Source organism: Perca fluviatilis, chromosome 4 (genome assembly GCF_010015445.1).
Source record: "Perca fluviatilis chromosome 4, GENO_Pfluv_1.0, whole genome shotgun sequence".
Lineage (NCBI taxonomy): Eukaryota > Metazoa > Chordata > Actinopteri > Perciformes > Percidae > Perca > Perca fluviatilis.
The window spans coordinates 33,717,809-33,745,692 of NC_053115.1; the positions used below are offsets into that span (position 1 = coordinate 33,717,809).

Genomic DNA, 27,884 nt, shown 5'->3' on the forward strand with positions numbered 1-27,884 from the left:
TTATTTTGTATAATTTTAATGTAACTAGCACATTTACACAAAAAAAATGTTGTTTAATGTGGTGAAAGATGTCAATTTAAAAAGATCAGTACTTCCTTAAAGTATTTCGACCCTCATAAAACTGAATTCAAAGAAAACAACAGTGTTTTTTGTTTTGTTTTTTACCACGCCCAGAACGGCTTCCATACCACACCTTTTTTCCAGAAGTTTCCAAACTACGCCCGTTCCAGAATTTTCCTAACCACACCCCCTTACAATAGTATAAAGACTGAAGCAGACAGCGACAGAACATGCCACAGATGCGTTTGAAATGAGGGACTGAGTAAGAATTAAATCAAGTATCTTTACACTATTTGGAGCAGAATGTGGGAGAGAGAGAGAGAGAGAGAGAGGAGAGATTCCCGTTTTACCTTAACGAAAGACACACATGTCCAAACAAGTATCCACCGTCTAACGATTTTGAATGTGGCCTCACACAGAGTATCTTACCATGGAAAGTCTTACCCGAAAAAGACTCAGCTACATAGAGGCCAGTAACATGGCCAGAGTGAACTACGTGGCCGATGTTCTGTTGCACCACGAGATGATATCAGGTGAAGAGTTGGAGTACATCCAGGCTATGAGAGGCACTGCGGGACAGGGCTAGGGCCTTGATCGACCATGCAAGGGAAGAGGGCAACGGTGTTTGTAAGACGTTTATGGAAACCTGGGAGGACAACGACAACCACAACGTCTTCTGTGGCATCGCAGCACCCGAGGTGTCCCGAGAGATACTTTGCCATCTTGGACGATCTCGGCACTGAGGATTTTGTGGGACTCAAAGTATTTCCTCCGCGCACTACCAAGTGTTTGGTTGAAGGCCCATTGCTTCGAGCCGTTTTGGATCGCCTGACTCATAGAACCCAGATAGCAGATGCAATGCGCCCGGCTACAACGATAACCCGCGGTCTTGATCATCCTGCTGAAGCGCATACACCGTAATGACCTGGTGGAAGGGGATCCCTAAGGCACCCGTGGCGGTGGCCAAACGTCAAAATCAGTCAAAGCGTCAAATTTGCTGAATATGCAAGCGCTATCAAGGAAATGCAGCTGATGTTAGGGAGAATGTGTGGCATACACTCGGGGACCTCGACGCTGACACCATGACAAGATTCATATGGACCCTGCATCTCCCAAGCAGCAAGTCTGAATGTGTCACGAGTGTCAGTGACCTTGTAAAAGCATCCACAGAGCATGTAAATCATGACACGTTCATATACGTGGAAACCGTACATGCATCGCTGTGTAAGGTTGGGAGAAATGACTTAGCCCAAAGGTTGGAGATGCACATAGCTAGGCTCGGTGTCTGAACCTCGTGGCCTGCTTCGTTCTGGCCGGTGTTCACCCCTTTTCCCAACACACCTTTTTCCCATGCTCCAACACTCTATACCAGTAATACGCGTTTTCATTTCAAATAAGCGAACCAGTGAGAAATCAAAGACACGTGCACATCACGCAGCTGTGCCTCTAGCGGCCGAATCTGGGAGCGCATCTCGCAGTTGTGATGACGTCGCGGCCATACTGCGTAGGGTGGGGTTACCTCTCCTGACGTGATGATGTATTTACATTTGTAAAGGTGTTAAAAACGCCTGATAGACCAATGGTTAGCTTGTAAATGTGAGGGCTATTGTTGTGGGTGTTAAATCGTCATGCAGGGCGTGGCTTGTAGGATTTAAAAGTCTTGGTTTCATGCTGGCTGCTCACTTTTTACCTGCAGTTTTTAACTAGCTCGTTTTTTTCACCCTTCAACAAAACCAGCTGTGGATTTTCTTTTTTTAATTCTTTTGGGGAAAACAAGAGGAATCGTTTTTTCAGCCATGTCTATCCACACATTTGGACAACAATCAGGATCATCTGATGTTGAAGAATGTGAGACAGCTAGAGTAGGACCCCTACATTTGCTCTGTACACTAACCCCGGAAAGAGTCATGGGGAGGTGGAGAGACTGGAACACTATTTGGCTTGGCGACAGGCCCCTCGAAAAAGAGGCATCAGACGACGGCGATGCTAATACTCGGAATAACATGCGGTTTGAGCCAGGCTCCCAGAAAGAAGCGATTCCGTCCAGAGATCTTTCCTACAAGCATGACTGAATCGTGTACATCTGATCTAGAATATTCGGTGTCAATGGATACAGATATTCAATTCGATACAGTGCAGGATACGTGACATTAGCTGTTTACACTAGTGTTGCTGTCGAACTTTCTGGCAAAGCCAAAACAGCCTGTACAATCTCTGTGAAAGACTGGAGCCTTTTCGTGAGGTTGTTTGCCCAGACCTTGAAAATCCTGGCCTACCTGAGCTAGTGTATGTTTGTCAATGGGACAGTAGCATTGGAGCCAGTGTCTATCGTGGAAGCAGACCGTTTCACTAGACCTACAGAGGATTTTATTTTCCTTAGCGTGTGCAGCGAAAGGGGCAGTTAGTTGCAGCCCGTGGTCCTGAAGAATGGAAGTTAAAACCATACCCTGTTTCTAACGAGGAATACAACAAATGGTTTAAAAACGTCTTCTTTATACAATGGTGTACTGGGAGATTTTGAAGAAACAGTTTGATACCATTGACTATGTCATCAGAAGAGACAAAATAAGGAGTTCGTTATGAAAACATGAGAAAAAGATTGATATTTGGGGATGCTGACCAACAGTCTCTCGCCCTGCCACGGGACCCTCTATAGACCTAAAATCGTGTGAGACACAAAGACTAGCAAAAATGGTGGGTCTAATTTTTATGTGCTAATTATTTGCCAAAAATAGTTAAAAATGTTTTTTTTTTTTGCGACTGTGATTGTAATGTGTGATTTTTTTCTTCCCAGAGGATCTGGAGTGGTGTCATCCGTCCCCGGAACGCTCTAACACCCGTATTTATTTGCAGCACTGGCGGCAACCGGCTCTCTAAATCCCTTTTCATCATCATCATATCGACACCTCCAACGCCGAACACTTTCTTAGTATTTGGTAGGATTTCCTGTTTCACTTTGGGCCAAACGTTTTGGTATCCTTCCTCAAGCTTTCTACAATAGTTTGCTGGAATTTTGGCCCACTCCTCTTGACAGAACTGGTGTAACTGGGTCAGGTTTGTAGGCCTTCTTGCTCGCACTCGCCTTTTCAATGCCACTCACAAATGTTCTATGGGATTGAGATCAGGGCTTTGTGATGGCCACTTCAATACCTTGACTTTGTTGTCCACTTTGTAACTAATTTGGAGGTATGCTTGGGGTCAGTGTCCATTTGGAAGACCTGTTTGCAAGCTTTAACTTCCTGGCCGATGTCTTCAGATGTTTCTTCAATATATCCACAACATTTTTCTTTTTCCATGAGGCCATCTATTTTGTGAAGTGCACCAGTCCCTAATGCAGCAAAGCAACCCCATAACATTATACTACCACCCCCATACTTCACACTTGGGATGGTGTTCTGAGGATTCAAAGCTTCGCTTTTTCTTCCAAATATACCGTTTATCATTATGGCCGAACAGTTCAATCTTTGTTTCATCAGACCACAGGACTCCAGAAATTAAGATTTTTGTCCACATGTCTGGCTTTTTATGGTGGTTTTGAAGTGATGGCTTTCTTCTCCCCAGAGTAACCTTTTAGCTCATGGTGGTACAGGACTTGTTTTACTGTGGACACGGTCTTACCAGTTTCAGCTAGCATCTTCACAAGGTCTTTGCTGTTGTCCTGGGATTGATTCGCCACTATTTCACACCAAAAACCTTCCTCTCTGGGATTCAGAATCGGTCTCCTTCCTGGAGCGGTATGATGGTTGTACATTCCCATGTTTTTATACTTCGCATATTATTGTCTGAACAGATGAACGTGGGACCTTCAGGCATCTGGAAATTGTACCTAAGGATGAGCCACACTTGTAGATGTCCACAATCATTTTCCTGATGTCTTGATTGATTTCTCTTAATTTTCCCATGATGTCAAAGAAAGAGGCTCTGTGTTTGAGGTGTGCCTTTATATGCATCCACAGTGCCACCAATTAACTCAAATGGAGATCTAAAACAGAAAAAGTTTACTGCAGTTCATGTATGACAGTAAAGAAATAAAAGTTTACTGATAAGTTTTCTGAAGTGTATGTAAATATCTGGTTTCAACTGTATATCAATAAATCATATGTTTTGCTATGTTAAGATGTGTGATGGTTTTTCAAGCTTCATGCTCCATTATCGCTATCTATAAACGACTAAGCTAAGATGAATTTACAAATTTTGTTATTAAAGTACTGTTTATGCATATTTTCATTCTACATGGATTAAATCTGTAAATTAAACCTTTATTTAATTTATTTGTTGCAAAGTCCCCACTAATCATGATGGAATTTGTGTGAATTATGTAAATAACATGCAAATGAGGTCCAACCAACCATGTTAACTCAGTTTTTTACAAGTCCCCATATAGGATGGGGAAGTCATTACTTTATCAATTCAGATGTTTGAAGGTATAAGCTAACAAAGCTATGCTGAGTATACTTGATTTTTTTCATACGTCTAGCACCTTTAGAAAGGGTGGCCCCCACAAGTGATGGTTATAAAGTTGGTCCTCATAAAACATATAAATGAGTGTGTGTGTGTGTGTGTGTGTGTGTGTGTGTGTGTGTGTGTGTGTGTGTGTGTGTGTGTGAGAGTGTGTGTGTGTGTGTGTAAGCGGTGCAGAGCAGAGTTTGACCTTAGCTGACAACTGCAAGCTAGAGGCCCTTGCTCTGTTAAAGGTAGAAACTAGTCTACTCCAAGAGAGATCTTCCAACATTGATAGATGTTGTAGATAGAAAAAAAGACAATTAAAATAATCTAGCACTCAGGTTGAAATGCAGATAACATGAGACCAGGGTTACTTACTTATACTTATTATTAAATACTTCAAGATAGTACTACTTACTTTTAACGTTGGTGTTTTTCACAAAAAAAAAAAAACAGGACAGGGGTGCAAAGTTGAATCTCATCTTACATTTTATATACATATTGTGTACGTCAAGGGAGAATACAATATCATTTTTAAAAGCTGTATTAATACAAAAATGTCACAAGCACTTTGTTTTTAACACTGGTAATGTTTGTAAATAATAAGTAAAATCCATGAAGTACGAAGCTCTGAGCTCAGGTTGAAATGCAGATAACATAAGACCAGAGTAAAATGCAAAAGTAGTACTACTTACTTTTACGCGTGGACGTTTTACAAAGAAAGAAATTTTGGGGCAGAGTTGAATCTCATCTTACATTTGTTTTTAACACTGATCACATAAAGGTTTAAAAATGTTTAATGTTTGTATATTTATTATAATTAGCTAAACTACTACTACTACTACTACTACTCTTTTTAAGCGACATCTTTCACCACATTAAACACATCCAATCTTTTAAACGAATGTTAGTTATATTAAAATTATACAAAATCATTTTTTGTATTCATGAATTCATATTCATGTTGATCATACCATATCTTGTCTGTGAGACTTACATTTTGGCGATGTGTTAATTCCGTTATTAGGAAATTACGGCCTTATCGCTAAAACATAAATGCATCTGGTGAAGTTTTGATTGAATTTTCAGTACATTGTAACAACTGAACAGTTAGCCTCAATTTGTGAGTGATATATGGAAAAACAACACCATAAACATAACATAAAAATAAAATAAATCGTTAAAAAGGGGAGAAACAAGAGGAAAGTGGTGATACAAAAATAGAAATAAAATGTATACATTTCAAGTCACTGCTTTATCCACTAATGAGTCCAAGCTGCAATGTCCTTATGCTTTAATTAAAGTAAAATGTCCACTTCTGCAATCTTTTGGCACCTTTTCTCAGACCTAGTTCAACCTTTCCATTTCCCTTATTTCATGTATGACCTCAAACTATTGTTGCTGTTTAGGACAATCGGGTTTATACCAGTTTCTGTCCCTCTGTACTGTTACAAGTGAAATATGGCCCAATTACAAGACAGTAGCAAAGAAAGGGAATCTTATAGCCAAGTACATTACTCAAAACTAAATGTACATCCTCCCAAAATGACCTTTATTTTCAGAACTCCAAAAAACGTGTGTGTGATGATGTTTTACTGCTAATCTTAGGTGTAATAAAGAGCACCAAATTCTTCCAGTTAAACACACTCAATTGTTGTGAACTTGGGAAGTATGTTGGAGTTTAACACATATTGTACCATACATCTGATGGATTTTCCATTATTAGTTCCTTTTATCACGTTGATTTTCAAATATAATGTTGAGTTGCTCCTACATTCGATAATTTTTTCATACAACATAGAAATGATTTTAACGCAGGTTACTATTTGGTCTATAAGCATTTATCATTTATCTTATAACTGGATTACATTCTTGTGAGTTCTCCATTTTCAATTCTTTGTTGTAGTAATCTCTAAATTGTATATACCTAAATAAATCCCGATTGTTGAAGGGGAACATTTTTCTTTTAATGTTTGGAAAGTCTGTCATTCATTGTTGTCTATTATAAATTTTCACTGCCTTAATACCTTTTACTGACCAATCCTTGAATAACTCCTGGCTAAAACAGGGTGTCAAAGGCTATCCATCTAAGCAATTCGCTGAGGTCTTTCCTTAGTTTTGCGCTGCCTCGCAAAGTTAAACCAAGAACTTCTTTTCTCCTAACACTGACTGTATTGGATAACCTTCAAGCGTGCGTCTCGATTTCCTTCCATCTAGCAAAATAGTTGTCAGTTACACCAAAGAATAGGGGCGTGAACTGAGCTGCTTTTAAGATTGGGGGCCATTCCTGCACTTTATTGTTTGGCCCAACTGAAGTGTTGCATATATTTTTATTCTAGGCTTCTTTCCATCCCAGGCTAAGAACGTGATGACCACTACTGGCAAGGCCTGAATAGATATAGCAATCTAGGCAAAATGTTCCTTAATTAAGCTAATCTTACTACTAAAATCCAATGGGTGTGTAGACCATCTTTCAATATCTTTTTTAATATTTTGGTTAATTAAATTATAGTTTACCTCATATAATTTGTTTTTAACTATGTGCACCGATCAGTACTCTCTTGATTCCATATCCCATTTTACATCATATCTACATCTTATGTTCCTTTGAAGAGTATAGTTGAATGACCAAAGTTGTGTCTTTGTAATATTTATTTATAACCAGCATAATAACTAAACTCCTCTAGGATTTCCATCAGTATAGATAAGGAGGTTCGAAGTTCAATATTAAACATAGTAGTGTGGGACTGAGACAACAACCTTGTCTAGTGCCCCTCTCCAATGTGAAAATGGATACAATGATCCATGGCTTTGTTGTTGATAAAGTGTTCTAATTATAGTTGCTCCAATATTCCCTCCTTTGGGAGTACTGTAATAAGTGCCTCTTTCCATGATGGGAGGGAGTTTACCTTCTCCTTTAATCCCATTAAATGCTTTCAGCAGGCCGGAACTAGCTCTTCTTTAAAGGTTCTACTACCCACTGGAAACCATCAATACCTGGGTTTACTTGATTTTAAGGTTGGCTATTGCATGTATTTATTCTTCGTAAAAAAATCTGCATAATGATACAATCATTTTTTGTTTCTTGCTTAATATGAGGATCCAGATCAAGTTAAGAAAATGTTCCATTGCTTCTACTCTTAGTAATTGGAGGGTTTTGGTATATAGTTTTTGTAGTAGTATAGGAAAAATGTCTTCCCTATTTCTCCACAGCATGATATTTTAGTTGATTTGTTTCTGGGTCCCGTCTCTTATGCTTATGGTACTATCCGGCTTCTTGTTACGTAAGCAAGTAATTTAAGCGGCAGCTGATTCGTACCAATACATGTCTGGTTGTAAAACAAAGCTTTCTTCTCAACATCTTGTTCTAACTAGATTTAATCTGATTCTTTAATTGTTGTATTTGCAACTAAAGTTGTGGATCACTGTTATTTCTTTATGTTGCTTGCTCCACATGATAGGTCTAACAAGGTTATTATATTCGACCCTCCCTTTTATTTGACGTTGTTGGGGCAATCAATTGTCGTAAGTCACTGCCTTCAGTGATGGTCCGATGGATCCACCTCTCCGTTGTCATTAATCTTCAAAATATCTCTTATATCCCAGTTTAATTTATTATACAGCTGATTTGTTATTATTTCAAAGCCTATATACTTAACCCGTATTCTATCCTACCTTCTAGAAATTTGAACTGTTAGATATAGTGCACTATTGGTCAGAGACATCAGCTACCCTCAATTCTACAGAAATTTTTCTTTAGACTAGTTGTATCAGGTAGCTTCTATTCAATACTATGTTAAAATCACATTGACATAAACAGATCCTTCAGTGCAGTTACATCCATTAGTTATTTGAAAATAGTTTTTATATTAGGAGTTACTCAACAAAAAAAAAAATGTAATTGTTCTCTTTTTTTAATTTGGCCTTACCTTTAGACCTTTTAAATTTGGGTTTCCAAACCCAATACATTTAAGGACAGTAACTTACCCTTCATTAGACTGCATCACAGCAGGGGCTGAAAATATCTCACACCTTCTGTTCCACAGGCTAAACATTGAAACCATAAGTAAAAGAGATAACGGAGCACAATAATGCTTAGAACAAGCATTATAACAAACACAAAATAAAATATAAAAAGTTCTTTAAGGCGGAAGTGGGGGGAATGATACTGTTGACTAACAGTCCGTAGACTGACCTGCTCCTCTCACTGTTCACAGTCAGCACATAAAATACAATATAGTAGCCTAGATATCTAGACGCACTCTAGCGGCAGTAGCCGGGTCTTTTTCAAAGTCAATTTTTACACTAATCTTGATTGCTATGACCAATGTGAGGTACTGATGATAGCAAAAAAATAAATACGGAGCCAAATGCAGTTGGTAGCAAAACGGAGCTGCTGCAGCTAATGCCCAGTAGCTTCCCACTTAGCAGAATACAGCGTTTTAGGGGCATAAGATACCATGTAGCCTCTTAGGAACAAAAAATGCAATTAAAATGTCTGTGCAACATGAACAGGGACCTTAAATGACAACAAGATGCGTTTTAGCAAACTTAGCCAAAAGTTTTAAATCCACCAAATACACATACTGCTACCTGTGCTTGGAGTTAAGCATCTGGAAGTCATTCTTAAAGATGAAGATGTGTTCAGAGTTTCACCTAATCACATACGGCAAAAAGTTTAATCTATCACCTAAAAGCGTTTGAACTGCCTGGTTGTAGCGCTATCCTATGGTGCAGAGGAAATTTGAAAGACTGCCGTTTATCCGCCCATGATTGAGCCCTGCCAATGGTGAGTTCCCAGACCCAGGATCTTGATGTGGGTCTGGCTAACAATAGAGTATCATTATGGATCAAGTATTTACCCGTCTGTATTGAAACACTACTGCTCCTCCCGGTTTCTGGCTGGGAAATTTCTGGGTACTGACGGACTAAGCCTAGCACTGTTCTCAGAGGTCTCCACCATTGTGCAACCCGCACGTTCTGCCATGGTGAAGACGGCTCATCAGATGTTTCCTACCAAAAGCGGCTTTCTCTGACCCTCCCACATCTTATTGTAATTTTCTGTAAGCCATGCTTTCAAAAGGATAATCACATCTCCCTGGAAGTACTGTATTGCTGGAAATTAATTTTACAAAACCCGGTATCGGTGCCAGGGCTTTGTGGGTGCGCTGTATCTGCAAATCCACCTCATCCACTCAGTTTGGTTCAGTAACAGTTTTTAACAAAGCTATCACTGGACCCATCTCTTGCCCTGCTCCGAGACCAAGTCAAATTTCAATTTGTCCTCCAGCTTCTGTTGGTACCTTCATCATTTTGTTGGAAGTGGTGTTAAAGCACCAGTACTCCACTGTATCCGTGTCATCGATCTGGGTCTCCATCTCGCTGATTTTCCCCGTTTTTGCTCCTCTTTATAGCATGCAATGTATGTAAGCTAGCTGTTGGTTGGCGTCTTTAGCGAACTGCATTGAAAGATTCTTCTCCTATGCGGTTGTGTCACAGTCTCACAGAGTGTCAATTTAACTCCATGACCAACCGTTTTATCACGTTACACCCAAAGATCTAAAGGGCTTCATCACTGTAGTGAAATTCTGCCTTTACAATCCTCCGGTCCATTAACAATTTGTTAGGGGTCCCTTGTACTTCACATGTAACTTTTGATGGGCAAATGATTCCTGGACCTTTTCTTTTCCTGTCCTCTTGCATAAAGTCAATTAGGATGGCTTAATCAAAGAGTGAAAAGTGTATGAAGGTTGGAGTTCACTACTAATGTCTGGAGTGTAATGTGCAAAGCTACAACCTGTGTGTTATTGATATTATTATTATTATTATTGATGATATTGATGACCGGTATTATTATTATTGATGATATTATTGTGTGTGTGTGTGTGTGTGTGTGTCACATGATCTTAAAAGGCTCAAATTATGTATTGATTTAGATCAAATAACATTTTTAACATTTTTCTTAGGGGAAGACACCACAACCACAGCCCTCAGAAACCTTACTACTCAATAATGAAAATATGCATTAAAGTGACACAGACTATTATGTGTAGCAACTCTGAAACAAGTAGCCCTAAAAACATCATGTTAAATAGGCCATTTGGACTTACAGTCATGGTAGGAAAAGCACAGGTGTTACTAATAACAATGTGTCTCTGCTTGAGTCAAGTGTCCTAGTGAGCCATGACAGTGTAACAGTGAGTCAGCACTCACATTATAGCAGGACCCTGAAACCAAGTAGCTAAATGGAACTCAGCCACCAGTAGGCTCCGTCGATAGCCAATGAAATCGCATGATGAATAAAAATGAGCTCGATAATTTTTCCGGCCCCGCGATAATTCCCATTTGCATGCTTGTTTGTTTCCTCTGCCGCCACAGTATCAGAAATAAGGCAGGCACAACAGGGTTTCCTTCGTACACCGCCGCATCCTTCAGCAGTCATAAAATTAGTAATTACACAACTCTACGGGGCAGTATCTGCTCTACTGAACTCAAGTGAACTGTCATCCGCTCTCTTTCCCTTTTAGGGTGAGGCAACTGGAACAGTGACAGGAGGTCATCACTCGCAGAAGATCATGGCAACCAAAATAAACAACACCGTAATCTTGTCTAACCAATCTTAGGCAAAGTGACATGGCGGTGAAAGCCGCGACATTAAATCGCACTCCGCCTGGGTCCATGTAATAGGAAGCTACAGTTTATTGGAAAATAGCATTGTGGACCTGAAGTTGATTAATTTACTGTTTATCAGACCCCAGATGAGACAAGAAGCTAACATTAGCGAACGCTACCGTGTTTCTATGTTAGTGGGGGTGCATACCACTCAAAACCAACATGAAAAACGTAAGTAATGTTCACTCAGTGTTTTCTTTGTCGATTAAACTGTGTGTAAAATGAGCGGTGATGTTAAATCACCGGGTTTCGAATGCACGCCCCCCCGGTACCGTCTATTTGCTGGATGGTTTCAAGCTAATGGTTGGTAGCTAACAATAGTAGATAAGCCTGTTGACAGCGGCGTTATTGTTCATATTTTGGGCACAATTTTTCTGACCGTAGTAGTGGTCATAGTGACTGAAAGTCTGATGGGGAGATGCTAAAAAGAAACTACAAGCTGTTGTCAGGTAACGTTAACGTTTTTGATTGCGTTTGGTTTTATTCCAGTGCATTTTTGTTAACAGAGACTGAGAGTCCATTTTCTTTATTGTTTTTGGTTGTGTTTGGTTTTATTTAAATTACATTTTTTGTTAACAGAGACTGAGAGTCCATTTTATTTATTGTTTTTTGTTGTTTTGTTAATTTATTGTGGATATTTAAAATGTCTACCAGTTCCAGTGTTAAATATTCTTTAGAAATAAAAGTTCATTGATCTTTGAAAAGCTGTACCTGCATTATTATGCCATTATCATTATATTAGATGAAAACGGTCTCTCAACGACAATATTTTTGTTTTATCGTAATCGTTTCTGGGACAATTTATTGTCCAGCAAAATTGTTATCATCAGTCATTTTATTATTATGTACTTCTGTGCTTTTCCTACTGTGACATTTCAAAAGGTCCGGCCTATTGTTTTGTTGAACAAAATACACTTTTGAAGAACTTTAAGAGGGGGTACCAAATTCCTCAACGTTTCTGACTGATAACAATGTGCAAACCAGTGATTAAAGTTTACTTCAAAGTCAACTTCAAACGTTAATTTATCCTCTCAATTTTAAATTTAGTAGACATTTAGGTATACTCAACACTGATCAATACTCTGAAAATGAATCAGCAGTTCAGCACATCATTCAAATCAATGTATTAACAATGTAGGTCACATACTGTAGTATCAGCAACAAAGGGCTTTTAATCTGCAATATATTCTTTGAGGTCAATCGCATTGGACATTAACTGATCGATCAAACCACCTAAAAGTATTTTTGTACATAAAATAGGAATGTTAATGCAAGTGGTTTCTATTATTTAAGCGCTATACATGAACTAGAAGGGAACTAAGTGAGCGCAGACCCAGACGATGCTACCAGCACTCTGCTAAACCTTGTCTTTAAACATCTGGAAGGCAGCAAAGCATGCCAGGCTGCTATTCGATGGATCTCTCGTCTGCTTTTAATACAATCCAGCGCATATTATATCGATAAACTCCAGTAAGAACTTTGGTTTAGATTTTAATATTGCGGGCTGGTCCTAGATTTTTAACTAACGGAACAATAGTTACGTTATTGTAACTTCAGATTCTACGAAGTATAAGTAGCCCTCTAAACCACATATGGGTTTATCCTTACGTACATGGTGCATTGTAGATTTTTCTTTCCCGCCCTTGCGTGCCACGGGCTTCAACTACGATCCAAATACTGTATAAAACAGAGGACCCGTTGTCTGCTCCCAACATAAGCTTTTTCTTCAGCTAATGCAATATACTCATAGAATCTGGAGTTACAATAACGTAACTATCGTTCTATTTCATATAGGCTTCGCCCTCTAAGCCAGTGGTTCCCAACCGGGGGTCCGGGCACCTTAGGGGGTGGCAAAGATCACACAGTGCGCAAGTCTTTATCTGGTTTGAGGTTGAGGTAAAAAAAATGTTAAACAAATTATGATAATACACTAGCGGCTCAGCTTTTCATAGACATAGTAGAGGCCAGGGAAAAAGGTTGGAACCACTGCTCTGAGCCACGCTATGGGTTAGGGCAGAAGCTGATGTAGTCAATGCCACCTGCGACAGAGCCCACAAGTGGAATATAGACTAATTTATTTTCCCCTCACTGACACTTCCTCTCTCTATTGCTGCGATGGTAACGACTTGCTTAGCTGGCTGTAAGGCTCAAGCTTAGAGAATGTAGGCATGCATGATTGATGAGGGAAATACATGATTGATAATTATGGGGCCTTAAGTTCCTCCAAGCCACCCAGAGTGGGGGGGAACATGCAGCGGCACATATCGTGATTAATAGGCGTGCATGTAGTAGGGCTGCTTTCGATTATGGAAAAAATAATAATCAGCGATTATTTTGGTCAATATTGAAATCACGATTATTTAACATGATTACTCATTAACATTTGGATATAATGGATAGTGTCCAGGGTATAATCTGTTAGTGTCCTTTATCTCACAGAAAGAGTCTTTGGATCAGAATAAAGATATCACACATAACGTTATACAGCTAATGAACAGTTCCACAGACATAACACAACAATGTGCATCTCACATCACATGTTCACTTACTATGACCACTACTACTGTCATTACAAAACATTGGGCCAAAATATGGCAACTGAGTTGGTTTTGCCTTTTTGCTCACCAAACACTGCTGCCATCTTTTACTGCGGTTTTTTAATTCCAGCGGATGATATGCACAGCGCAGGACTTGCTTCCCTGACCATGATAATGCGCATGCTGATGCGTGTGTTCCAGAACACAAGACAAAATAAGAGTGTTTTGCAAAATAATCGTTTTTTCTCTCGATTATACTATTTTGGTGATCGTTGGGAGCCAAAATCCGGAAAGTGAAATCCCGAAATTCAATCAATTGCACAGCCCTAGCATGTAGTGAGAGAGAATGTAGAATAGTGGCAAAAAATATATACATACGTACATAATACATATAACTATCCGATGGGGCCTCATTCGGTGGTTGAGAGGATAGGACCGAGTGAGTCAGGGGAGCTTCGGACATATCCGCAAATAGAAACGGATGAAAGGGCATGGGGATGCTTACGGCTGGGAGCTAACCCGCCTGACTTTTTGAGTGAGAAAGTATCGGAGTAAAATCCCTTGTTCTCCTCCCCCCGAGGAACGTGGGAAATTGCTCCTTTGACAGCAGTTCCGTAATTCTGACGTCATGGCGTCTGATTCTGCCTGGAATGACACAGTTGTCTCAACACGCCAAAGCGGCCGGGGGAGGCGAACTGGAAGTGTGTAGCCCCGCGATATCAGTTTTGACATCCACGAGTCCATGTGTGTCAGTCTGATCCATGCCGCTGTGCTCTGGGACGGAGCGCATGTCTGTTTGTTGTTCACAGACATAGCTAGCAGGAAGCGCAGAGCCCGTCCCGGCTGGCGAAGACGCGTGGGTAGAACGTGTCGCCCAGCCCATAGTAAGGCCCTGTCGAAAGGGTGGTGGGTCATCGTCGTCCTCATATCAGGATAACTGAGCGGCCAATTGTAGCGGGTTGGCATCTGCTCCCGCTGTCTGCATAGTGAGAGAGCGGTGCAGCTCCGCAGGCAGCGGTGACCTGGTGTGTGCTTGTGTGGGGAACATCTGTCATATTATCAGCGTAATGTTCAGTGGGAACAAAGGCTGCTTTCGGTTGAAGGAAACTGCTCTTTAGAAAGACTTGAGTGGCCGCTAAAGGGGCCGTTGTGTTCCGATTTCCAACCGTGGAGGGACAGACATTCCCAGCGCCCCGTCATTTCCACCGTCGCGCTGCTTGGTGGGTGGGTCCGGGGGGGTTTGACCAGGTGGGAGCCGCCTTCATGATCCTTCGGCCCGTGAAACCAGCCGGTCGGGGCGGCTGTCGCGCGGGGGCAGCGAAGGGCGGAGGTCGAGGCCTGGGAGGACGTAGCCGCAGCAGAGGCTGTGGGGCGTTTCCTCTTATGGCGGTTGGTGGAGCGGTGGCGCTGTTGTTGGGGTGCCACTTTCCAGGAGCCAAGCGCGGCGAGCACGCTCCACTTCTGCGGCTGCCTGGTGGAGGTGGGACGGTGGCTGTTTGTAGACGAGGTCCAAATAGTCCATCGGGAGCTATCGGGCCGTTACAGAAGCTCACGTCTGACCTCCGTGGGTAGCTGTGACATGTGGAGCCAGATATTTCGCTGGGCCACAGTCTGCCACGCCTGGATCCTCGACAACGCCACTGTGGTCGTTGTGTTGAGGGTGAGGATGGCGGTTATAGCGTGCCGATCTCCGTGGCTAGCTCCGGGGGAAGAGCCTCCGGGTTGGTGGCCATGGCGGTGACGGCGGAGGCTAGCAAAGCTATGTTGTTTTGCACCGCTAAGCCCTGGGCCGCACACTGGTGAGACCGGTCAGTAACCTGAACGCAAACCTGGGCGCAAACCTGGGCGCAAACCTGGTCCTGGGGGGACAGGGGGTCGGCTTCCGGTGGCCAAAAAGGTAGCCGCGAAGCAGGATTGATGCCAGACAGGGTGGGAAATTAACTTTTCTGCCCACTAGCCAAAGTGGCTGGTGGATGCCCAATTTTACCAGCCACTTACATTTTTACCAGCCACTTTTCGAAATTCAAATTTATAAAAGAAAGTGCACTATTATACTTTTAATTGCTTTATTAAATTACTTATTATTAATACATATTTTATTAATATAAATTTATTTATTATGTGTCAGTAGCTTGTTGATCTTTACATTGTTAGTTAATTTCCTATCCTGGCCTGAGACACACATTCATACGGTTTGATAAAGGACTTAAACTTATCATTGATCTTACAATAACAAGTGTAGCTCTCCTCAATTTAGGTCATCCTGTACGTCTCATCTCCGGTTTTTCCTGCATCCTGTGTGTGTGTGTGTGTCTGTCTGTCTCGTCAGTCGCGGGGTAGAACTGAGCAGCATTGAGCCGACAGGATTAAAACGGCAGCAGCTCCTTAAACATCGTTACATTGACGTTAAAATGTATACAGGTTGGCAGGACGGTCTGAAATGTTTTGCATGGTCTTTCGCTGTACGTTTGTCAATGCGCCACTTGTTCGAGAAGTACCTTCTCTTTTTCTTTACTTGGCTCTCAACTGTTTGTACATCCATAGCTACTGCTGACTCCGCGGCGGGCCTCTTAACACCGGGGATATGTCGCCACATTTTTTAACAGATAATTTTCCTTTCATCTGTACCTCAGCTCAGCTAGCTAGCTACATGTGTCACGGACTCACGGACTAGCGCTGAAAACTAGCTACTCGACTATGCGTAGTCAAAGCCCCGGCTGTGAACGGTTTCCTTTCCTGTAAGTTCTTCACAATAACGATCCTCCCGTTATGTTGGTATTTGAATGTTTTTATTATGAAGCAGCAAAATCTGGACATTTTGGGGATTCATTAGCAGTAACGTAACGCGACTCCTATAAGCATTGTGCATTGTTACTTAACAACAGCATTCTTTGACAAAAACTGTCCAATCTCCCGCCATTGGCGGGTGGCGGGTGCTAATTTCCCACCCTGATGCCAGACTCTGCTCCAGAGGGGGGACCGAAGGGAAGCCTGCCTCTGTGTCGCCATGAACCCGTGTGAACGGGGCATAGCACGAGACTGCCGCCCTCAGTTTCCCTGGCTGAGAGAGAGCCTCCTCCACGAATGGCCGAAGCTCGGCCAGAGTGGAGCCCGTTTGGACGGCGGTTCCTGAGAGTAGACGTCACCGCTCAGGAGGCCGCGAGAGGGGGCTGGAGGCTCCGCTGGGAGCGCTATGCCTCTCTGGTCCGCCGCCCTTTTTATGATCTCCGGCAGGTCCAGAAAAAGAGCCTTGGTGGTGGAGGGTGGAGCCACCTGTGGCAGAGGGGAAGACTGCTGAGGCAGTGCCCCTGGCCGTTCTCGGGACTGGGAGAGCCGTAGCGGAAAGGCATCAATCCCTGTCTCTAGTTCCAGTCCTCCCAGTGGGGAGGAAGGAAACCCGGTGAGAGAGTCGTCGTTCGGGGGAGACGAGTCATCGGACTCGTGCCCGTCGAAGACGCCCTCTTCCAGCGGTTCCAGGGCGTCGACGGTGTCACGTCGGTCCGCCCAGCTGCCGTCCCCCTCTCTGTCGACCTCAAAAGCCAGAAAAGCGTCCGCCCACCGTTGAAGCTCTTTAGAAGGCAGGTGGGCGCAGAACGGGCAGGAGGCGTCGGAGGTGAGAGCCTTGTTGGCGTGAGAGGCACCGAGGCAGGTCTCGCAGCGGGGGTAGAGGTCCGGCGAGAAGATGTAGCCGGCCTCGCAGGAGGGGCAGAGGCAGACGCCGCTGGAGCCGGTAGTCTTGATAACCTTCTTCATACTGCTTGCTTGAAGAAAAAGTGGGAGCAGAGCAACGGGTCCGCCCTGTTTTTATACAGTATTTGCGGACGTAGTTGAAGCCTGTGCGGCACGCAAGGGCAGGAAAGAAAATCTTCACGACTGCGCATGCGCGAAGGGATAAACCCATAGCGTGGCTTAGGAGGGTTGAAGCCTATCTGACGAAATAGAACTCAAGAGAGTGAAGAGAAGAGAAGAGAAGAATTAAAGCTCATCTTCAGGGTCCCCTCAGGGCTGCATCCTTTCTCCGCTACTCTGTATTCTCTATACTAATAACGGTCGCAGCCCGTTGCACAGCGAGGTTCATTTTAAAGTTTGCATACAACTATCATAGTCATGACAGTTCTTCTTCAGGCTGGTGAAAACAGCAATGATCCTGTTATTGATGAGTTCGTACAGTGGTATGACAGTTCATTCCTTCAACGGAATGTAACAAAAACTAAGGACATGAGTATTGATTTTAGGAACAAGCTATAAACCCCTGAGAGTAGTCTCATCAAAGGTAGACATTGTAATACAAGTACCTGGGGATTTTTATTGATTGACTGAATTTGAATTATAACACTGAGATGCTACGTATAAAGGGCCAGCAATGTTTGTTATCTCAGTTTCCGCGTTGAGACCCTCATGATCCTATTTTACAGAGGTTATATCGGAGTCCGTTTGAACCTTTTCTTTAATCAGTTGGTATGGCAACCTCAGCATCAAGGCCTAAAACGCAATATCCAGGATAGGGAGCAAGATCTTGGTGGTACATCAGAGTATGCTAACTGATTGATTTGTTCAACAGACAAGTAGGGAGGAAGGCTGAAGCCATTCTGTCCGACAGCGATCACCCCCTTTACTTGGAATTTTAGATTTTGTCTTCTGGCTCTAAAGGCAGCTACACACCGGGCCAATAATCGGCCTTTGGACAGTCTGGCGAGGTCAGTGACTCGAGTCTGTTTGGTGTGTTCCGTGCCGTCGCCCGTCTGAGGGGCTGTCGGCCTTCATTTTGACTGACCTGACATGTTCAGTCAGAGACAGGGCAGTTGGGACTTACCCGGAAATGGCGAGCGGAATGAGCGTGACTAGAGTCTCTCAAAATCTGAGGAAAATCTTTTAAACTGACCTTTGTTGATCTGAAATGAAGACAGATTCAGCAACTGCATGGCCTATTTCTCGCTTAAAATGTTTTCAGAAACATGTTTCAGTGAATTATTTTAGTACAATATGAGATTGTATTCTGAACAACAGTCTTTGAATTTCCGGAGAAAACAAACCGACGTGACACATTCGTCCAATCAGCTGCCGGTTAAAATTTTTTGGGCAACAATACAGATTAGCGCCGCCTGCTGTTATGGAGACGTATTACGTCTCGTCTCTTCGGTGTGTTCTGAGGCACTTTTTGGACCAACTCAGGGAGACTGATCAGTCTGACTGGCTTTTCCGTCTGGTTGGTGTGTAACTGCCTTAAGAGTAACAGGTACAAGCCCTCCTTCATTCCCAGAGCCATTTCACTTATAAACTTGAAACCGCTCTCCTCAAAGTCCTCAACGACTTCCTCACCTCTGCTGACACCGGTTCCCTCAACATCCTCATCCTCCTCGACCTGAGTGCAGCCTTCGATACCGTGAGCCATAACATCCTGCTCACCAGACTAAAAGACCTCGGTATCGAAGGTACTGCACTCAGCTGGCTCCACTCCTACCTATCCAACAGATCCCACTTCATCTCTCTCCACAACTACACCTCTGCCACAGGAGCAGTCACTCATGGTGTTCCCCAAGGCACCGTACTCGGCCCCCTCCTCTTCATCATCTACATCCTCCCTCTTGGTCAGATACTCCGCCACTTCAACCTGGACTTCCACTGCTATGCCGATGACACCCAGATCTACCTCAGCACCAAATCCCCCACAATCCTCCCCTCTCCCACATCAACAATCCTGTCTGTCAGCTATTAAAACCTGAATGCAACACAACTTCCTCCAAGCTCAACAGCGACAAAACAGAATTCCTCCTCATTGGCTCCAAATACACACTCAGTAAAACCAATAACCCTAACCTCACCATCGACGGCACCATTGTGTCCCCATCTTCCCAGGCCCGCAACCTTGGCGTTATTTTTGATTCCACCCTCTCCCTTGAGCCTCACATCCGTCAAGTCATTAAAACCTCCTTCTTTCACCTCCGCAACATCGCCAAAATCAGACCCTCTCTCACACCCCCCGCTGCTGAAAGACTCATTCACGCCTTCATCTCCTCCCGACTGGACTACTGCAACTCACTTCTCCTTGGCATCAGCTCTACCAACATCAACCGACTCCAACTGGTCCAGAACTCAGCCGCCCGCCTTATCACCCGCTCCAAATCCTGGCACCACATCACTCCAGTCCTTAAACAACTCCACTGGCTTCCTATCTCCCACCGGATCACCTACAAAATCCTGGTCCTCACCTACAAAGCCCTCCACCATCTGGCCCCCTCATACCTCACTGACCTCCTCTCCCCCTACCAACCCTCACGATCCCTCAGATCCACCTAAGCTGGTCTCCTCTCCATCCAAAAGTCCAAACTCTGCAGTTTTGGGGACAGAGCATTCTCCAGAGCAGCTCCCAGGCTCTGCAACTCCCTCCCCCAAGAGATCCGCACCTCTGAGTCCCTCATCATCTTCCAGTCCCGCCTCAAGACCCATCTCTTCACCTCTGCCTATCCCTAGCCCCACGACCCCCTCCCCGTGTCTGAATCTTGTTGTGTTTTGTTTGTTTTGTTCTGTTTTTGTGATATACCTCCCATGTAAAGCGACTTTGAGTCCATGAAAAGCGCTATTAAATTTATTATTATTATTAAACTTGGTCTGGGGGAGGAGGTAGGCAATTCACTTGGCAAAGTGTGTAGTTTAGTTAGCGATATGATGTGGTTTGTGTTGACGGTGATGATGGTGATGGTGATGATGATGATGATGATGATGATGATGATGATGATGATGATGATGATGTCTATGCTGGTGATGGGGACAATTTGTGTTACGATGGAAGAGATGTTGGTCATGTATTCGAACATGTCTGGTCACTTTGCACTTTATTGTAGGTATTTAACGTCATTCTGCCACTTTTTTAGATGTTATTGTTGCTGTGCTTTGTACACTGGGAAATGTCAAAGTCGGTCACCAGTGGACCATTGTTGATCTTCTAGCCCACACTGGTACTCGGGTAATAAATAAATAAAAAGGTCACATTTATGTCACTATGCCTGTTAGTAAGTAGTCCTGAGGCTTCAGGCTTCTGTAGTCTTTGAATAATTGACAGTGTACAGTTAAAACCTGTCTTTTTCCATCCACAACTGTTTTGGGACTTCTTTTACACTGTAATCCACACTTCTTGTTACAAACTAACGGCAGGCCCAAAACCTGGTATGACACTGGTTGAAGTGCTTCCAACATGACAGCCGGAAAGAAGCCTATCCAATCCGTTCAGCAGTCTGTCCTGCTGGAGCCTGACACCACTTGGCATTGTTTATAGGAAGCTCTTGATAACAAGCTGGTGGAATCACAGGTGTTCTTCATGACAGATGTGACGCGTACGTGCATCAAATATTAACAATTATATGAAACTGAGCTAATAAAGTGACTTCCAAAAATCTCTTCACTCAACCACTAATCAGGAAAAAAGGAACCAAAACTCTCATGTCCACTGGGAATGTGTTGTTGATGGAAATGAGTGAGATGTCGTGAAGGCTATGATATATCGTTCAGGGATGCTGCTCATGAGAGTGGGATGTGAGTATTCTAATAAAGAAAAATGGCCAACGTATGTTTAGCCTGATCTGGATCAATGACGTTCATTTCCAGGATAATCGCATTGTGCCCTTGTGGTAACTTAAAGAGCAATGTGCAGGTTGAATTCATAACTGAATTAATACTTAATGTTGTCTGAAGAGGTCTTTTAAAAACACATATGTAGAAATTGCTATGTTACACAAACCCTAAAGCAGAAACTTTGATGAAAGGGTGCCCATTTTTAAGCTAGGCTCTGAAATAGCCTTTCCCGCTAGCAACGCAGAGGTAGGCAGAGGTAAACAATAGGTTTCTTCTCACTCTACAGTGGTGAGAGAGAGAGAGCTATAGAGAAAGTTTATGTAAGTCATAATGGTAAATTATTGTGTTTGTGCTGGTTGCACAAAGTCCAGCCTGTCAGGAAATTGTGTACATAATTTTCCTTGTAGGAAAAGCAAGGTTTTTCGTTTTTGGGTGCGTTTTGTGCAGGTGAAGTGAGCAGACTTCACTGCCGCGTCTGTCACCGCACTCGGTCGTTTGTGGTGCTCATTTCACTCCGGAGAGTTATAGACCTGGAGATTTGTTGGAGTCTCGGATGGGATTTTGGAGTAAGGACAATGTGAGGCTGATTACTGATACTGTTCCCTCGGTGCACTCGATGGAATCAAGTCCACCACCATCAAAGCTTTCACCTGAATCTGGCGTGGGCAGCACTGGAGGACCAAGTGCTAGCACTTGCAGAAATTCCATGCACCGAAAAAGAGCTCCTAGCAGAGTAAGTCTTACTTTTAATTCTTGTAACTCTTAATTTGGCTGATTTCGTAATGTTTTAGTCTAATAATTTCAGAATAAAGAAGTGATTTGAGCGTGTATGTATTGGGCAATCCACCATCTAACTAGTAACATACATGTTAGCTTGGCTATTGCATTAGCAAACATTTGGTAGCTGATGACTTGATGACAGGAGTAGCTAAAATTGCGTCTGAAATCATTCCCTCATCTGGATTAAAAATGCGCTGACTGCAAAATCCTAGCATCAGGGCTTCAGTATACAGAGGGAGGGAGAGACTGAGCTTTGGAACAGGTTTTCGTAATTGTCTGCCTTGAAATCAATGCAGTTTGCATTAAGCTAGCTATGAGCTGTTGGCAGCTAGCTAGCCCAAACACCCCCGTTTTCCCCTCATTTTATTAAGCTAGCTGTGAGCTGTTAGCATCTAGCTAGCCCAAACACCCCCGTTTTCCCCGCATTTTATTAAGCTAGCTGTGAGCTGTTGGCAGGCAGCTAGCTAGCACAAACACCCCCGTTTCCCCCGCATTTTATTAAGCTAGCTATGAGCTGTTGGCAGCTAGCCAGCCCAAACACCCTCGTTTCTCCCGCATTTTATTAAGCTAGCTATGAGCTGTTGGCATGCAGCTAGCTAGCAAAAACACCCCCGTTTCCCCCGCATTTTATTAAGCTAGCTATGAGCTGTTGGCATGCAGCTAGCTAGCACAAACACCCCCGTTTCCCCCGCATTTTATTAAGCTAGCTATGAGCTGTTGGCAGGCAGCTAGCTAGCACAAAACTCCAGTTTCCCCTGCATTTCAATTCAGACCATTTTCCCGCACGATTTTGTATCCCGGTAGGCTACTCTCTGGTAATTTACAAAGTCCAAAATGATATATTAATCAATTTGCTGAAATCTCACTAGAGGTTTTGACACGTCAGAGCTGCTTTGGTTTTATTTCTCTTTTTTTATTATTACTGGTCCAGTTGGTAACTGAGCTTGTATCCTATTTTTGTGAGTGATTTTGAACCTCCGTGTTTTTCAGATTTTGGCAGAGCGTGCAGCCAGTAATGAAGGGATAGATGCACCTGACAGAGGGCTTCTCTCTACAGGATCCTGGGCCATTAGTGCTTCGTCGTGGGTCACAGTGCAACATCAGATGTCTGCAAAGCTCATCAGGTAGTGTAACTTGTATCTATCATTAGCTGTATATGACACATAAACATTTACAAATTACTTCTAATGGTAGGAAGAAGACATTTCATACTGGACTGTATTAGGTTGTATGTGTTGTGACCACTGACTATGTGATGTTGTGCAACTCTTTTTTTTTTTTTTTTTTTTTTCTCACCTAGCAGTTTTCCTTGGACTAGGGTGGCCCCTAAATCATGGCTGCAGCTGTCGCCGTGGTCCTGCTATGCACGTCCTGCTACACCATGAACTACTGCAACTACTATTTATACTCGTAGTTCAATTATCTTTATTGTGACTATTATTGCCACTGTTCATCACACCCCCAACCGGCCCGTCAGACACCGCCTACCAAGTGCCTGGGTCTGTCCCAGGTTTCTTCCTGAGAGGGAGGTTTTCCTTGCCACTGTCACACTGAATGCTTGCTCTTGGGGGAATTACTAGAATTGTTGGGTCCCTGTAAATTATAGTGTAACATCTCCAAATTATAGTGTAAATTATACCTACTCTATTTGTAAAGTGTCTTGAGAGAACTCTTGTTATGATGTATTAAAGTTGATAAAGATGAGACTTTATTGATCTGGTGGTGAAATTCACAAGCTACCTGCAACGTCAAACTAAAGTAATGCAAAGGTAGTGTAAAGCATTACAATTCAGAGACTGTAATATAACTAATTACTCTGAAATGACAATAACTAGTAATCTATAATGAACTAAATTTTGGAAGTAACTTGCCCAACACTCCTAGTTACTATCAATTAAATTATGAATACATTTTATACAACAAGACACTTTGTGATTGTGTTCATTTTGTGAAAAGAAAATATATTTATTGATTGCCTCCCTTCCTCTGGAAACTGCCTCCTGATTGCGGCCACAACACAAGCTGGTATTGCCTTCCTGATCTCCCTGCCCAGAAACCCATATGTCTATCGGACCACCTGCCTGTAGGCTGTGTATCGGAATTGCCTGGAGAATGATATGGGTGCAATGTTGATATTGATAATCCTGTTAACAGTCAATATGATCAAGAGTGATAGACTTATTTGATGTAACATTTTCAGTTATTCTATTCCATAAAGGTATGTATGCACATCAGAGTTTAAAAATCTGCTAATCCCTCAGCATCAATAATGCACATTAGATTAGATTATACTTTATTGTCATTGTGCAGAGTACAAGTACAAAGACAACAAAATGCAGTTTGCGTCCAACCAGAAGTGAAACAAAATCAAATATGTATAAGTAAGTGTAAGTAATGAACATGTACAGATATGTGCAATGTAGTAGGAGTAACATAGTAAGAATATAGATATATATGCAGGGTATTAACAGAATAAATTATAAGAAAAACAGAATAAATATGGATATTCAGTATGAACCATATATATGTGCAGTGTGGTAACAGTACCATTGTAGTGCAGAAACGGTAACGTAAGAATAAGTGTACTGTATGTGCAGGAGGAATAGTATGAAGAGCAGTAGAATATGGCTATATATAAGTAGTTACAGTATGTACATTAATTATTTTTGATACAGTTTATTTGTTTAGAAAACTGACAACTATAATAGAAGTGTATAATAATATAATAGTGTTATAAATTAGTCTCGTCTAAACATACTCTGGTCTGTTGGCTTGGAGATGGCCATACTCATGCCTGAAGTTGAGGTATGCTACCTGCAGCGAGAACGGGTTGAGGCAGCAGGCATCAAAGCCGGGATGGAGCGTCAGGCAGGTAATGTCCGAGGCCGGGACTAAACCCTCAACTAGTGCCCAGTAGGCATCCACCTCTCGACAACACATGCGGTCCACCGCCGACGCCATAGCCTCACAATGTCCGCACTAAACACCTAGCCAACAAAACGACTATGTGCTAGTGCTAACCTGCTTCTCTTAATACATCCATGGCTCTGATGGACTCCACAGCTGTCTGAGCGTTAAAATCTTAGGTTGTAGAATATCACAAAAACAAAACGTTGCTGGCTTAAATTAAGACAATCTACATGTATGTTTAATCTAAAACATGGTCGAAAGTATGTTTGCTAAAGCAGATTTTTTTGTATAAGACCAATGTACTAGCCTAGATGAACCACAGTTAGCCACCATACTACACAGTAACTCACACAGTCACTTGCCCTATTCGCCACTGGTTCGCAACTCTACTTCTCTCTTCTGCCCATTGTTCCTCCCCCTGATCTCCCCCTGACCTCTATCTCTTCCAGGAGGCTCATAATTATAGGCCTGTGTGCCATCATAGGCATGTTCGCCAACGTTGGAGAGCTCGGTTTCTTCATCCACGTCCATTGTAATTTGAGCATGAACTTGACCAGACTCCCTCGCGTTACGTCACTTCCGGTCAGTGATAGATAGATGCGGAAGTTATTTTATCACAATTTTATCTCAAAATATCGTTTATGGCGGTTATATATTCCTCCAGTTTTGAAAATATAGTTGTTTATCATTAATATACACTATGCTGTATAGGGGTGTCCAACCTGCACATTGCTCTTTAAGGCACAGTTTGCCAATTTTCTGTACTGCTGTACATGCAGATGAATGGCACCAGTACCAGGTCTGTGTTTACCCGCCGCTAAATGTCCACTGGATGATTCTCTTCAGAAAAGTTGAAATTCAGCAACTTTCCCCAATTGCACCATTGCAATGAAATTTTAGGCATCCAGTAGCTTAGACAACCATAACACAACAAATACACATACACACATATATCTCAAATCACTCACAGAAAGTTAACAATTTGTGAAGTGATTACAAAGGTCTGGTATGGACTGGCCATGTGATGCAATGACCATGATAAGGTGCTAAGGTAGAGTGTGTGCAATGGTGGTAGTGCAAAAGTGAACAGTGCAGGGATTGACCAGTGCAATAGCTTATTATTATTATTATTATTATTATTATTATTAACTATGAAAAGACAATAATGTAAACATAATAGAATTGCTTGACAAACAGGAAAAGAAATGATATACTTTAAGAACCATATATAACAGGGAATAAGTTATAAGATGTAGATGTTATGACCACAGTCCAGATTGTGTAGGAGGGCTAATATAGCATATAAGACAGTCAGGTGTACAGCAGATAAAAAGTGATATATTGGTAGGGGCTGAGAGAGACAGGCCCATGCTGAAAAGTCCATTTCTCCCCTCCCCCTTTCTCCCGTAATGTATACACTTTTTAATATACAAACGTATATCTGCACACAGTAACTTTACTCAGATGTTTATGTTTGCTTTGTTCAGCTTTGTTGTCCTTGTTTTTAGCCATGTCCATTTCTGTGTAACGTTACTTTGAGAGCAACAAAAAGCCGGAGTCAAAATCCCTGTATATGTCCACGCTGTCTTGGACATTAAAGCTGATTCTGATTTTGAACACCACCTGTGATTAACCTGTAAATCTGACAGCAAATTCCAAGAATCTGGCGGTGTCTTCAGCACAGGCTGGTGATGAGCATGCAGCCATGTGCAGGCCACTACAGTCAGCGAACAAGCATCTATCTGTCTGTTAACGTCAGCTCTCTTATTAATGTGTTGAGCCTAACGTTAAAGCTCACTGACACTGCGTTAGCAACGTTAGTATTGTGGCACAGGCAGACTAACGTTAAGTTAACTTCTTGAGTGTTGTGCAAGTGTAACGTTGGCCGTACCGTAACGTTAATGTGTCTGGTGCTGATGCTGCAAGCTCACGTTAGCTAATTAGCTTAATGTAACGTACAGCCAGCATTTAGCTACGTTAACTGAAGCTAGCATGGTGGCTAGAGAAGGCCTAGCTTACCGTTCTCCTGTAGTCTGAGTCCGGAGCTGTCTTTACAATATCTGACATTGTCGATTCATCTCTCTGAGTCCATGGTTGTTTTATGGCTGACATGTAGCAAACCCGGGTTTTTCTCTAGCCACATCATTTGGTCCGCTAAGTGCAGCTAGCTCACAAGCTAACTTAGCAACCTGACGACGTGTTGTCATGTAGAATGGTCCACTGACGTCATGGGACTATGACGTCATGAAACTACAGACACCTCTAAAATTCTTCTGATTTCACCACAGACTGAGAGTTATACTTTTCTTCCACAACAAAGTGCCGAAAGCCTGTATTTACAGTCCTGTAACAACTCTATCTGTATTTCTTTTTACTTGTTTTTCCTGTTCTTTTGTAAAAAAAAAACAAATGTGTTGATTCATTTTAAAATCCCAGTAATTCATAATTAAAGTTTATAATGACCTTATTATTGTGCTAAATTACATTTTATTTGATTCTTGGCCATCATGTAGAATTGTCCAATGGTATTCACATTAGGAATATACTGTATGTAGTTTACTTGACATAGGTTTTTTTGTGTTCATTGGTATGATTGAAATCCATAAGAAAAACATTTTTTCTTATCTTTAAAATAACCAGTGCTCAGTCTGCGACTAACATTATTGCTTCTGTGACAACTGGCTGACACAAGTACCCTGAAAAAAAAAGAGTATATCTTGTTCTGAAATCCTCTGGTGCAGCCTAGTGGCTGTTTATTAAGAAAAAAGAAGACTTTTAATATTTGAGCAGTGGACATAGCGTCCGGGGAGCAACTCTGGGTTCTGTATCTTGCTCAAGGACGCTTTATTAATATAATTCATTATTATCTTGTATAACACAATATTTGATGACTATATTTCTGCAATGTTTCTG

The 27,884-nt window shown here is 42.3% G+C and overlaps 1 protein-coding gene across 2 annotated transcripts in view; it reads right to left on the minus strand.

Moving 5' to 3' along the window:
• ptpdc1a (protein tyrosine phosphatase domain containing 1a) overlaps nucleotides 1–27,213 on the minus strand; it is a 67,415-nt gene extending 40,202 nt beyond the window's left edge. Inside the window, exon 1 of one of the 2 annotated variants that reach the window (XM_039798441.1) lies at nucleotides 26,991–27,213. The gene's annotated coding sequence lies outside the window, so the exon portion shown is untranslated. The remainder of the gene's footprint in view (nucleotides 1–26,990) is intronic. The other variant, XM_039798440.1, reaches the window with a different exon arrangement.
• Between the last annotated feature and the right edge of the window lie 671 nt (nucleotides 27,214–27,884).